Raw genomic sequence first — 12,833 nt, forward strand, 5'->3', positions numbered from 1 at the left:
CCGCGATTGAACCAGGGACCTTTAGATCTTCAGTCTAACTCTCTCCCAACTGAGCTATTTCGGCCTGCTTATCGCTGTGGTCTTCATACTTTAATTTAAACCATTTAACAAAATAGATGCAGGACCTGGATTTTTAACCTCATATGGTAGAGATATGTTTTAAGGAGTCCTGTATCATTCCGCAATTAACTGGTGCAATGGGTAAATAATATTTTTGGGATCCAGTTTAGGTCATTTCTTTTTTTTTTAACTCCGAATGGACTAGCACTATATTACCCAGACGTATTTGGCATGAGTAGGTAAGCAATGTCATCTGACTACTGACATCTGTGTTCAAGGGGAAGTGGAAGGTAATGCAGACAAGAGTTTACTTTACAAAAAAGCATGAAATGGGAAATATTCATTGTCAAACCTGAAGGTAAGAGAGGTGGAAGCAAGTTTAGAAGGAGGACATAAAGCAAAGTCTATGTTAAATTGATTGTGTTGTAGATCAGTTGGAAAAAATTTGATGAATAGAGAAAAAGTACTACAGCTGATTCCAAGAGCTCTTTTGTTAGAAGCAAGGAACCTCTCAACTGTGCCGAAACCCAGGATTGAACCAGGGACCTTTAGATCTTCAGTCTAACGCTCTCTCAACTGAGCTATTTCGGCCTGCTTATAGCTGTGGTCTTCATACTTTAATTTAAACCATTTAACAAAATAGATGCAGGGCCTGGATTTTTAACCTCATATGGTAGAGATAAGTTTTAAGGAGTCCTGTATCATTCCGCAGTTAACTGGTGCAATGGGTAAATAGCATTTTTGGGATCCAGGTTAGGTAGTTGTTTTTTTTAACTCTGAATGGACTAGCACTATATTACCCAGATATATTTGGCATGAGTAGGTAAGCAATGTCATCTGACTACTGACATCTGTGTTCAAGGGGAAGTGGAATGTGATGCAGACAAGAGTTTACTTTACAAAAAAGGACGAAATGGGAAACATTCATAGTCAAACCTGAAGGCAAGATACGTGGAAGTAAGATTAAAAGGAGGACAGAAAGCAACGTCTATGTTGAATTGATCATTTTGTAGATCAGTTGATAAAAATGTTGATAGAGAAAAAAGTACTACAGCTGATTACAAGACTTACTTTGTGAGAAACAAGGAACCTCTCAACACTGCAGAAACCCGGGATTGAACCAGGGACCTTTAGATCTTCAGTCTAACGCTCTCCCAACTGAGCTATTTTGGCCGGCTGCTAGCTGTAGTCTACATACTTTGATTTGAAACATTTAACTAAATAGCTGCTTGACCTGGATATTTGACCTTATATGTTAGAGATATGTTTTAAGGAGTCCTGTATCATTCAGCAGTTAACTGGTGCAATGGGTAAATAATATTTTTGGGATCCAGGTTAGGTCATTTTTTTTTTTTTACTCCGAATGGACTAACACTATATTACCCAGACGTATTTGGCATGAGTAGGTAAGCAATGTCATCTGACTACTGACATCTGTGTTCAAGGGGAAGTGGAATGTGATGCAGACAAGAGTTTACTTTACAAAAAAGGAAGAAATGGGAAACATTCATAGTCAAACCTGAAGGCAAGATAGGTGAAAGAAAGTTTAAAAGGAGGACAGAAAGCAAAGTCTATGTTGAATTGATCATTTTGTAGATCAGTTGATAAAAATGATGATAGAGAAAAAAGTACTACAGCTGATTCCAAGACCTATTTTGTAAGAAGCAAGGAACCTCTCAACTGTGCCGAAACCCAGGATTGAACCAGGGACCTTTAGATCTTCAGTCTAACGCTCTCCCAACTGAGCTATTTCGGCCTGCTTATGTCTGTGGTCTTCATACTTTAATTTAAACCATTTAACAAAATAGATGCAGGACCTGGATTTTTAACCTCATATGGTAGAGATATGTTTTAAGGAGTCCTGTATCATTCCGCAGTTAACTGGTGCAATGGGTAAATAGCATTTTTGGGATCCAGGTTAGGTAGTTGTTTTTTTAACTCTGAATGGACTAGCACTATATTACCCAGATATATTTGGCATGAGTAGGTAAGCAATGTCATGTGACTACTGACATCTGTGTTCAAGGGGAAGTGGAATGTGATGCAGACAAGAGTTTACTTTACAAATAAGGACAAAATGGGAAACATTCATAGTCAAACCTGAAGGTAAGATAGGTGGAAGAAAGTTTAAAAGGAGGACAGAAAGCAAAGTCTTTGTTGAATTGATCATTTTGTAGATCAGTTGATAAAAATGTTGATAGAGAAAAAAGTACTACAGCTGAATCCAAGACGTATTTTGTTAGAAGCAAGGAACCTCTCAACTGTGCCGAAACCCGGGATGGACTCAAGGAACCTTTAGATCTTCAGTCTAACGCTCTCCCAACTGAGCTATTTCGACCTGCTTATAGCTGTGGTCTTCATACTTTAATTTAAACCATTTAACGAAATAGATGCAGGACCTGGATTTTTAATCTCATATGGTAAAGATATGTTTTAAGGAGTCCTGTATCATTCCGCAATTAAGTGGTGCAATGGGTAAATAATATTTTTGGGATCCAGGTTAGGTCATTTTCTTTTTTTTTTAACTCCGAATGGACTAGCACTATATTACCCAGACGTATTTGGCATGAGTAGGTAAGCAATGTCATCTGACTACTGACATCTGTGTTCAAGGGGAAGTGGAAGGCAATGCAGACAAGAGTTTACTTTACATAAAAGCATGAAATGGGAAATATTAATTGTCAAACCTGAAGGTAAGAGAGGTGGAAGCAAGTTTAGAAGGAGGACATAAAGCAAAGTCTATGTTAAATTGATTGTGTTGTAGATCAGTTGGAAAAACTTTGATGAATAGAGAAAAAGTCCTACAGCTGATTCCAAGACCTCTTTTGTTAGAAGCAAGAGACCTCTCAACTGTGCCGAAACCCAGGATTGAACCAGGGACCTTTAGATCTTCAGTCTAACGCTCTCCCAACTGAGCTATTTCGGCCTGCTTATAGCTGTGGTCTTCATACTTTAATTTAAACCATTTAACAAAATAGATGCAGGACCTGGATTTTTAACCTCATATGGTAGAGATATGTTTTAAGGAGTCCTGTATCATTCCGCAGTTAACTGGTGCAATGGGTAAATAGCATTTTTGGGATCCAGGTTAGGTAGTTGTTTTTTTAACTCTGAATGGACTAGCACTATATTACCCAGATATATTTGGCATAAGTAGGTAAGCAGTGTCATCTGACTACTGACATCTGTGTTCAAGGGGAAGTGGAATGCGATGCAGACAAGAGTTTACTTTACAAAAAAGGACGAAATGGGAAACATTCATAGTCAAACCTGAAGGCAAGATAGGTGGAAGAAAGATTAAAAGGAGGACAGAAAGCAACGTCTATGTTGAATTGATCATTTTGTAGATCAGTTGATAAAAATGTTGATAGAGAAAAAAGTACTACAGCTGATTACAAGACTTACTTTGTGAGAAACAAGGAACCTCTCAACAGTGCCGAAAACCAGGATTGAACCAGGGACCTTTAGATATTCAGTCTAACGCTCTCCCAACTGAGCTATTTTGGCCTGCTGCTAGCTGTAGTCTTCATACTTTGATTTGAACCATTTAACTAAATAGATGCATGACCTGGATATTTGACCTTATATGTTAGAGATATGTTTTAAGGAGTCCTGTATCATTCAGCAGTTAACTGGTGCAATGGGTAAATAATATTTTTGGGATCCAGGTTAGGTCATTTTTTTTTTAACTCCGAATGGACTAGCACTTTATTACCCAGACGTATTTGGCATGAGTAGGTAAGCAATGTCATCTGACTACTGACATCTGTGTTCAAGGGGAAGTGGAAGGTAATGCAGACAAGAGTTTACTTTACAAAAAAGCATGAAATGGGAAATATTCATTGTCAAACCTGAAGGTAAGAGAGGTGGAAGCAAGTTTAGAAGGAGGACATAAAGCAAAGTCTATGTTAAATTGATTGTGCTGTAGATCAGTTGGAAAAAATTTGATGTATAGAGAAAAAGTACTACAGCTGATTCCAAGACCTATTTTGTTAGAAGCAAGGAACCTCTCAACTGTGCCGAAACCCGGGATTGAACCAGGGACCTTTAGATCTTCAGTCTAACGCTCTCCCAACTGAGCTATTTCGGCCTTCTGATAACTGGGGTCTTCATACTTTAATTTGAACCATTTAACAAAATAGATGCAGGACCTGGATTTTTAACCTCAAATGGTAGTGATATGTTTTAAGGAGTCCTGTATCATTCCCCAGTTAACTGGTGCAATGGGTAAATAGCATTTTTGGGATCCAGGTTAGGTAGTTGTTTTTTTAACTCTGAATGGACTAGCACTATATTACCCAGATATATTTGGCATGAGTAGGTAAGCAATGTCATCTGACTACTGACATCTGTGTTCAAGGGGAAGTGGAATGTGATGCAGACAAGAGTTTACTTTACAAATAAGGACAAAATGGGAAACATTCATAGTCAAACCTGAAGGTAAGATAGGTGGAAGAAAGTTTAAAAGGAGGACAGAAAGCAAAGTCTATGTTGAATTGATCATTTTGTAGATCAGTTGATAAAAATGTTGATAGAGAAAAAAGTACTACAGCTGAATCCAAGACGTATTTTGTTAGAAGCAAGGAACCTCTCAACTGTGCCGAAACCCGGGATTGACTCAAGGAACCTTTAGATCTTCAGTCTAACGCTCTCCCAACTGAGCTATTTCGGCCTGCTTATAGCTGTGGTCTTCATACTTTAATTTAAACCATTTAACGAAATAGATGCAGGACCTGGATTTTTAATCTCATATGGTAAAGATATGTTTTAAGGAGTCCTGTATCATTCCGCAATTAAGTGGTGCAATGGGTAAATAATATTTTTGGGATCCAGGTTAGGTCATTTTCTTTTTTTTTTAACTCCGAATGGACTAGCACTATATTACCCAGACGTATTTTGCATGAGTAGGTAAGCAATGTCATCTGACTACTGACATCTGTGTTCAAGGGGAAGTGGAAGGCAATGCAGACAAGAGTTTACTTTACATAAAAGCATGAAATGGGAAATATTAATTGTCAAACCTGAAGGTAAGAGAGGTGGAAGCAAGTTTAGAAGGAGGACATAAAGCAAAGTCTATGTTGAATTGATCATTTTGTAGATCAGTTGATAAAAATGTTGATAGAGAAAAAAGTACTACAGCTGATTACAAGACTTACTTTGTGAGAAACAAGGAACCTCTCAACAGTGCCGAAAACCAGGATTGAACCAGGGACCTTTAGATATTCAGTCTAACGCTCTCCCAACTGAGCTATTTTGGCCTGCTGCTAGCTGTAGTCTTCATACTTTGATTTGAACCATTTAACTAAATAGATGCATGACCTGGATATTTGACCTTATATGTTAGAGATATGTTTTAAGGAGTCCTGTATCATTCAGCAGTTAACTGGTGCAATGGGTAAATAATATTTTTGGGATCCAGGTTAGGTCATTTTTTTTTTAACTCCGAATGGACTAGCACTTTATTACCCAGACGTATTTGGCATGAGTAGGTAAGCAATGTCATCTGACTACTGACATCTGTGTTCAAGGGGAAGTGGAAGGTAATGCAGACAAGAGTTTACTTTACAAAAAAGCATGAAATGGGAAATATTCATTGTCAAACCTGAAGGTAAGAGAGGTGGAAGCAAGTTTAGAAGGAGGACATAAAGCAAAGTCTATGTTAAATTGATTGTGCTGTAGATCAGTTGGAAAAAATTTGATGTATAGAGAAAAAGTACTACAGCTGATTCCAAGACCTATTTTGTTAGAAGCAAGGAACCTCTCAACTGTGCCGAAACCCGGGATTGAACCAGGGACCTTTAGATCTTCAGTCTAACGCTCTCCCAACTGAGCTATTTCGGCCTTCTGATAACTGGGGTCTTCATACTTTAATTTGAACCATTTAACAAAATAGATGCAGGACCTGGATTTTTAACCTCAAATGGTAGTGATATGTTTTAAGGAGTCCTGTATCATTCCCCAGTTAACTGGTGCAATGGGTAAATAGCATTTTTGGGATCCAGGTTAGGTAGTTGTTTTTTTAACTCTGAATGGACTAGCACTATATTACCCAGATATATTTGGCATGAGTAGGTAAGCAATGTCATCTGACTACTGACATCTGTGTTCAAGGGGAAGTGGAATGTGATGCAGACAAGAGTTTACTTTACAAATAAGGACAAAATGGGAAACATTCATAGTCAAACCTGAAGGTAAGATAGGTGGAAGAAAGTTTAAAAGGAGGACAGAAAGCAAAGTCTATGTTGAATTGATCATTTTGTAGATCAGTTGATAAAAATGTTGATAGAGAAAAAAGTACTACAGCTGAATCCAAGACGTATTTTGTTAGAAGCAAGGAACCTCTCAACTGTGCCGAAACCCGGGATTGACTCAAGGAACCTTTAGATCTTCAGTCTAACGCTCTCCCAACTGAGCTATTTCGGCCTGCTTATAGCTGTGGTCTTCATACTTTAATTTAAACCATTTAACGAAATAGATGCAGGACCTGGATTTTTAATCTCATATGGTAAAGATATGTTTTAAGGAGTCCTGTATCATTCCGCAATTAAGTGGTGCAATGGGTAAATAATATTTTTGGGATCCAGGTTAGGTCATTTTCTTTTTTTTTTAACTCCGAATGGACTAGCACTATATTACCCAGACGTATTTTGCATGAGTAGGTAAGCAATGTCATCTGACTACTGACATCTGTGTTCAAGGGGAAGTGGAAGGCAATGCAGACAAGAGTTTACTTTACATAAAAGCATGAAATGGGAAATATTAATTGTCAAACCTGAAGGTAAGAGAGGTGGAAGCAAGTTTAGAAGGAGGACATAAAGCAAAGTCTATGTTAAATTGATTGTGTTGTAGATCAGTTGGAAAAACTTTGATGAATAGAGAAAAAGTCCTACAGCTGATTCCAAGACCTCTTTTGTTAGAAACAAGGAACCTCTCAACTGTGCCGAAACCCAGGATTGAACCAGGGACCTTTAGATCTTCAGTCTAACGCTCTCCCAACTGAGCTATTTCGGCCTGCTTATAGCTGTGGTCTTCATACTTTAATTTAAACCATTTAACAAAATAGATGCAGGACCTGGATTTTTAACCTCATATGGTAGAGATATGTTTTAAGGAGTCCTGTATCATTCCGCAGTTAACTGGTGCAATGGGTAAATAGCATTTTTGGGATCCAGGTTAGGTAGTTGTTTTTTTAACTCTGAATGGACTAGCACTATATTACCCAGATATATTTGGCATAAGTAGGTAAGCAATGTCATCTGACTACTGACATCTGTGTTCAAGGGGAAGTGGAATGTGATGCAGACAAGAGTTTACTTTACAAAAAAGGACGAAATGGGAAACATTCATAGTCAAACCTGAAGGCAAGATAGGTGGAAGAAAGATTAAAAGGAGGACAGAAAGCAACGTCTATGTTGAATGGATCATTTTGTAGATCAGTTGATAAAAATGTTGATAGAGAAAAAAGTACTACAGCTGATTACAAAACTTACTTTGTGAGAAACAAGGAACCTCTCAACAATGCCGAAACCCGGGATTGAACCACGGACCTTTAGATCTTCAGTCTAACGCTCTCCCAACTGAAATATTTCAGCCGGCTGCTAGCTGTAGTCTTCATACTTTGATTTGAAACATTTAACTAAATAGCTGCTTGACCTGGATATTTGACCCTATATGTTAGAGATATGTTTTAAAGAGTCCTGTATCATTCAGCAGTTAACTGGTGCAATGGGTAAATAATATTTTTGGGATCCAGGTTAGGTCATTTTTTTTTTAACTCCGAATGGACTAACACTATATTACCCAGACGTATTTGGCATGAGTAGGTAAGCAATGTCATCTGACTACTGACATCTGTGTTCAAGGGGAAGTGGAATGTGATGCAGACAAGAGTTTACTTTACAAAAAAGGACGAAATGGGAAACATTCATAGTCAAACCTGAAGGCAAGATAGGTGGAAGAAAGTTTAAAAGGAGGACAGAAAGCAAAGTCTATGTTGAATTGATCATTTTGTAGATCAGTTGATAAAAATGATGATAGAGAAAAAAGTACTACAGCTGATTCCAAGACCTATTTTGTTAGAAGCAAGGAACCACTCAACTGTGCCGAAACCCGGGATTGAACCAGGGACTTTTAGATCTTCAGTCTAATGCTCTCCCAACTGAGCTATTTCGGCCTGCTTATATCTGTGGTCTTCATACTTTAATTTAAACCATTTAACAAAATAGATGCAGGACCTGGATTTTTAACCTCATATGGTAGAGATATGTTTTAAGGAGTCCTGTATCATTCCGCAATTAACTGGTGAATTGGGTAAATAGCATTTTTGGGATCCAGGTTAGGTAGTTGTTTTTTTAACTCTGAATGGACTAGCACTATATTACCCAGATATATTTGGCATGAGTAGGTAAGCAATGTCATCTGACTACTGACATCTGTGTTCAAGGGGAAGTGGAATGTGATGCAGACAAGAGTTTACTTTACAAAAAAGGACGAAATGGGAAACATTCATATTTAAACCTGAAGGCAAGATAGGTGGAAGAAAGTTTAAAAGGAGGACAGAAAGCAAAGTCTATGTTGAGATGATCATTTTGTAGATCAGTTGATAAAAATGTTGGTAGAGAAAAAAGTACTACAGCTGATTCCAAGACCTATTTTGTTAGAAGCAAGGAACCTCTCAACTGTGCCAAAACCCGGGATTGAACTAAGGACATTTAGATCTTCAGTCTAATGCTCTCCACAATGAGCTATTGCGGCCTGCTTATAGCTGTGGTCTTCATACTTTAATTTAAACCATTTGACAAAATAGATGCAGGACCTGGATTTTTAACCTCATATGGTAGAGATATGTTTTAAGGAGTCCTGTATCATTCCGCAATTATCTGGTGCAATGGGTAAATAGCATTTTTGGGATCCAGGTTAGGTAGTTGTTTTTTTAACTCTGAATGGACTAGCACTATATTACCCAGATATATTTGGCATGAGTAGGTAAGCAATGTCATCTGACTACTGACATCTGTCTTCAAGGGGAAGTGGAAGGTAATGCAGACAAGAGTTTACTTTACAAAAAAGCATGAAATGGGAAATATTCATTGTCAAACCTGAAGGTAAGAGAGGTGGAAGCAAGTTTAGAAGGAAGACATAAAGCAAAGTCTATGTTAAATTGATTGTGTTGTAGATCAGTTGGAAAACTTTGATGAATAGAGAAAAAGTACTACAGCTGATTCCAAGACCTATTTTGTTAGAAGCAAGGAACCTCTCAACTGTGCCGAAACCCGGGATTGAACCAGGGACCTTTAGATCTTCAGTCTAACACTCTCCCAGCTGAGCTATTTCGGCCTTCTGATAGCTAGGGTCTTCATACTTTAATTTGAACCATTTAACAAAATAGATGCAGGACCTGGATTTTTAACCTCATATGGTAGAGATATGTTTTAAGGAGTCCTGTATCATTCCCCAGTTAACTGGTGCAATGGGTAAATAGCATTTTTGGGATCCAGGTTAGGTAGTTGTTTTTTTAACTCTGAATGGACTAGCACTATATTACCCAGATATATTTGGCATGAGTAGGTAAGCAATGTCATCTGACTACTGACATCTGTGTTCAAGGGGAAGTGGAATGTGATGCAGACAAGAGTTTACTTTACAAAAAAGGACGAAATGGGAAACATTCATAGTCAAACCTTAACGGCAAGGTAGGTGGAAGAAAGTTTAAAAGGAGGACAGAAAGAAACGTCTATGTTGAATGGATCATTTTGTAGATCAGTTGATAAAAATGTTGATAGAGAAAAAAGTACTGCAGCTGATTCCAAGACTTACTTTATGAGAAACAAGGAACCTCTCAACAGTGCCGAAAACAGGGATTGAACCAGGGACCGTTAGATCTTCAGTCTAGCGCTCTCCCAACTGAGCTATTTCAGCCTGCTGCTAGATGTAGTCTTCATACTTTGATTTGAACCATTTAACTAAATGGATGCATGACCTGGATATTTGACCTTATATGTTAGAGATATGTTTTAAGGAGTCCTGTATCATTCAGAAGTTAACTGGTGCAATGGGTAAATAATATTTTTGGGATCCAGGTTAAGTCATTTTTTTTTAACTCCGAATGGACTAGCACTATATTACCCAGACGTATTTGGCATGAGTAGGTAAGCAATGTCATCTGACTACTGACATCTGTGTTCAAGGGGAAGTGGAAGGTAATGCAGACAAGAGTTTACTTTACAAAAAAGCATGAAATGGGAAATATTCATTTTCAAACCTGAAGGTAAGAGAGGTGGAAGCAAGTTTAGAAGGAGGACATAAAGTAAAGTCTATGTTAAATTGATTGTGTTGTAGATCAGTTGGAAAAAATTTGATGAATAGAGAAAAAGTACTACAGCTGATTCCAAGACCTATTTTGTTAGAAGCAAGGAACCTCTCAACTGTGCCAAAACCCAGGATTGAACCAGGGACCTTTAGATCTTCAGTCTAGCTTTCTTCCAACTGATCTATTTCGGCCTTCTCATAGCTTGGGTCTTCATACTTTAATTTGATCCATTTAACAAAATAGATGCAGGACCTGGATTTTTACCCTCATATGGTAGAGATATGTTTTAAGGAGTCCTGTATCATTCCGCAAATAACTGGTGCAATGGGTAAATAGCATTTTTGGGATCCAGGTTAGGTAGTTGTTTTTTTAACTCTGAATGGACTAGCACTATATTACCCAGATATATTTGGCATGAGTAGGTAAGCAATGTCATCTGACTACTGACATCTGTGTTCAAGGGGAAGTGGAAGGTAATGCAGACAAGAGTTTACTTTACAAAAAAGCATGAAATGGGAAATATTCATTGTCAAACCTGAAAGTAAGAGAGGTGGAAGCAAGTTTAGAAGGAAGACATAAAGCAAAGTCTATGTTAAATTGATTGTGTTGTAGATCAGTTGGAAACAATTTGATGAATAGAGAAAAAGTACTACAGCTGATTCCAAGACCTATTTTGTTAGAAGCAAGGAACCTCTCAACTATGCCGAAACCCAGGGACCTTTAGATCTTCAGTCTAACTCTCTCCCAACTGAGCTATTTCGGCCTTCTGACAGCTGAGGTCTTCATACTTTAATTTGAACCATTTAACAAAATAGATGCAGGACCTGGATTTTTAACCTCATATGGTAGAGATTTGTTTTAAAGAGTCCTGTATCATTCCCCAGTTAACTGGTGCAATGGGTGAATAATATTTTTGGGATCCAGGTTAGGTAGTTATTTTTTTAACTCTGAATGGACTAGCACTATATTACCCAGATATATTTAGCATGAGTAGGTAAGCAATGTCATCTGACTACGGACATCTGTGTTCAAGGGGAAGTGGAATGTGATGCTGACAAGAGTTTACTTTACAAAAAAGGACGAAATGGGAAACATTCATAGTCAAACCTGAAGGCAAGATAGATGGAAGAAAGTTTAAAAGGAGGACAGAAAGCAACGTCTATGTTGAATTGATCATTTTGTAGATCAGTTGATAAAAATGTTGATAGAGAAAAAAGTACTACAGCTGATTACAAGACTTACTTTGTGAGAAACAAGAAACCTCTCAACATTGCCGAAAACCGGGATTGAACCAGGGACCTTTAGATATTCAGTCTAACGCTCTCCCAACTGAGCTATTTCGGCCTGCTGCTAGCTATAGTCTTCATACTTTGATTTGAACCATTTAACTAAATAGATGCATGACCTGGATATTTGAACTTATATGTTAGAGATATGTTTTAAGGAGTCCTGTATCATTCAGCAGTTAACTGGTGCAATGGGTAAATAATATTTTTGGGATCCAGGTTAGGTCATTTTTTTTTTTAACTCCGAATGGACTAGCACTATATTACCCAGACGTATTTGGCATGAGTAGGTAAGCAATGTCATCTGACTACTGACATCTGTGTTCAAGGGGAAGTGGAATGTGATGCAGACAAGAGTTTACTTTACAAAAAAGGACGAAATGGGAAACATTCATAGTCAAACCTGAAGGCAAGATAGGTGGAAGAAAGTTTAAAAGGAGGACAGAAAGCAACGTCTATGTTGAATTGATCATTTTGTAGATCAGTTGATAAAAATGTTGATAGAGAAAAAAGTACTACAGCTGATTCCAAGACTTACTTTGTGAGAAACAAGGAACCTCTCAACAGTGCCGAAACCCGGAATTTAACCAGGGACCTTTAAATCTTCAGTCTAACGCTCTCCCAACTGAGCTATTTCGGCCTGCTGCTAGCTGTAGTCTTCATACTTTGATTTGAACCATTTAACTAAATGGATGCATGACCTGGATATTTGACCTTATATGTTAGAGATATGTTTTAAGGAGTCCTGTATCATTCAGCAGTTAACTGGTGCAATGGGTAAATATTATTTTTGGGATCCAGGTTAGGTAGTTATTTTTTTAACTCTGAATGGACTAGCACTATATTACCCAGATATATTTAGCATGAGTAGGTAAGCAATGTCATCTGACTACGGACATCTGTGTTCAAGGGGAAGTGGAATGTGATGCAGACAAGAGTTTACTTTACAAAAAAGGACGAAATGGGAAACATTCATAGTCAAACCTGAAGGCAAGATAGATGGAAGAAAGTTTAAAAGGAGGACAGAAAGCAACGTCTATGTTAAATTGATTGTGTTGTAGATCAGTTGGAAAAAATTTGATGAATAGAGAAAAAGTACAACAGCTGATTCCAAGACCTATTTTGTTAGAAGCAAGGAACCTCTCAACTGTGCCGAAGCCCGGGATTGAACCAGGGAC

The 12,833-nt window shown here is 37.8% G+C and overlaps 2 non-coding genes across 2 annotated transcripts; both read right to left on the reverse strand.

Moving 5' to 3' along the window:
- Positions 1 to 4,077: 4,077 nt before the first annotated feature.
- On the reverse strand, positions 4,078 to 4,150 carry TRNAF-GAA (transfer RNA phenylalanine (anticodon GAA)). Its single transcript has one exon. It is a non-coding gene; the product is annotated as a tRNA-Phe (tRNA).
- A 1,678-nt stretch (positions 4,151 to 5,828) lies between these two features.
- Positions 5,829 to 5,901, reverse strand: TRNAF-GAA (transfer RNA phenylalanine (anticodon GAA)). The gene has a single exon. It is a non-coding gene; the product is annotated as a tRNA-Phe (tRNA).
- Positions 5,902 to 12,833: the final 6,932 nt, after the last annotated feature.

The sequence above is a fragment of the Lissotriton vulgaris genome, chromosome 8 (genome assembly GCF_964263255.1).
Source record: "Lissotriton vulgaris chromosome 8, aLisVul1.2, whole genome shotgun sequence".
Taxonomy (NCBI): domain Eukaryota; kingdom Metazoa; phylum Chordata; class Amphibia; order Caudata; family Salamandridae; genus Lissotriton; species Lissotriton vulgaris.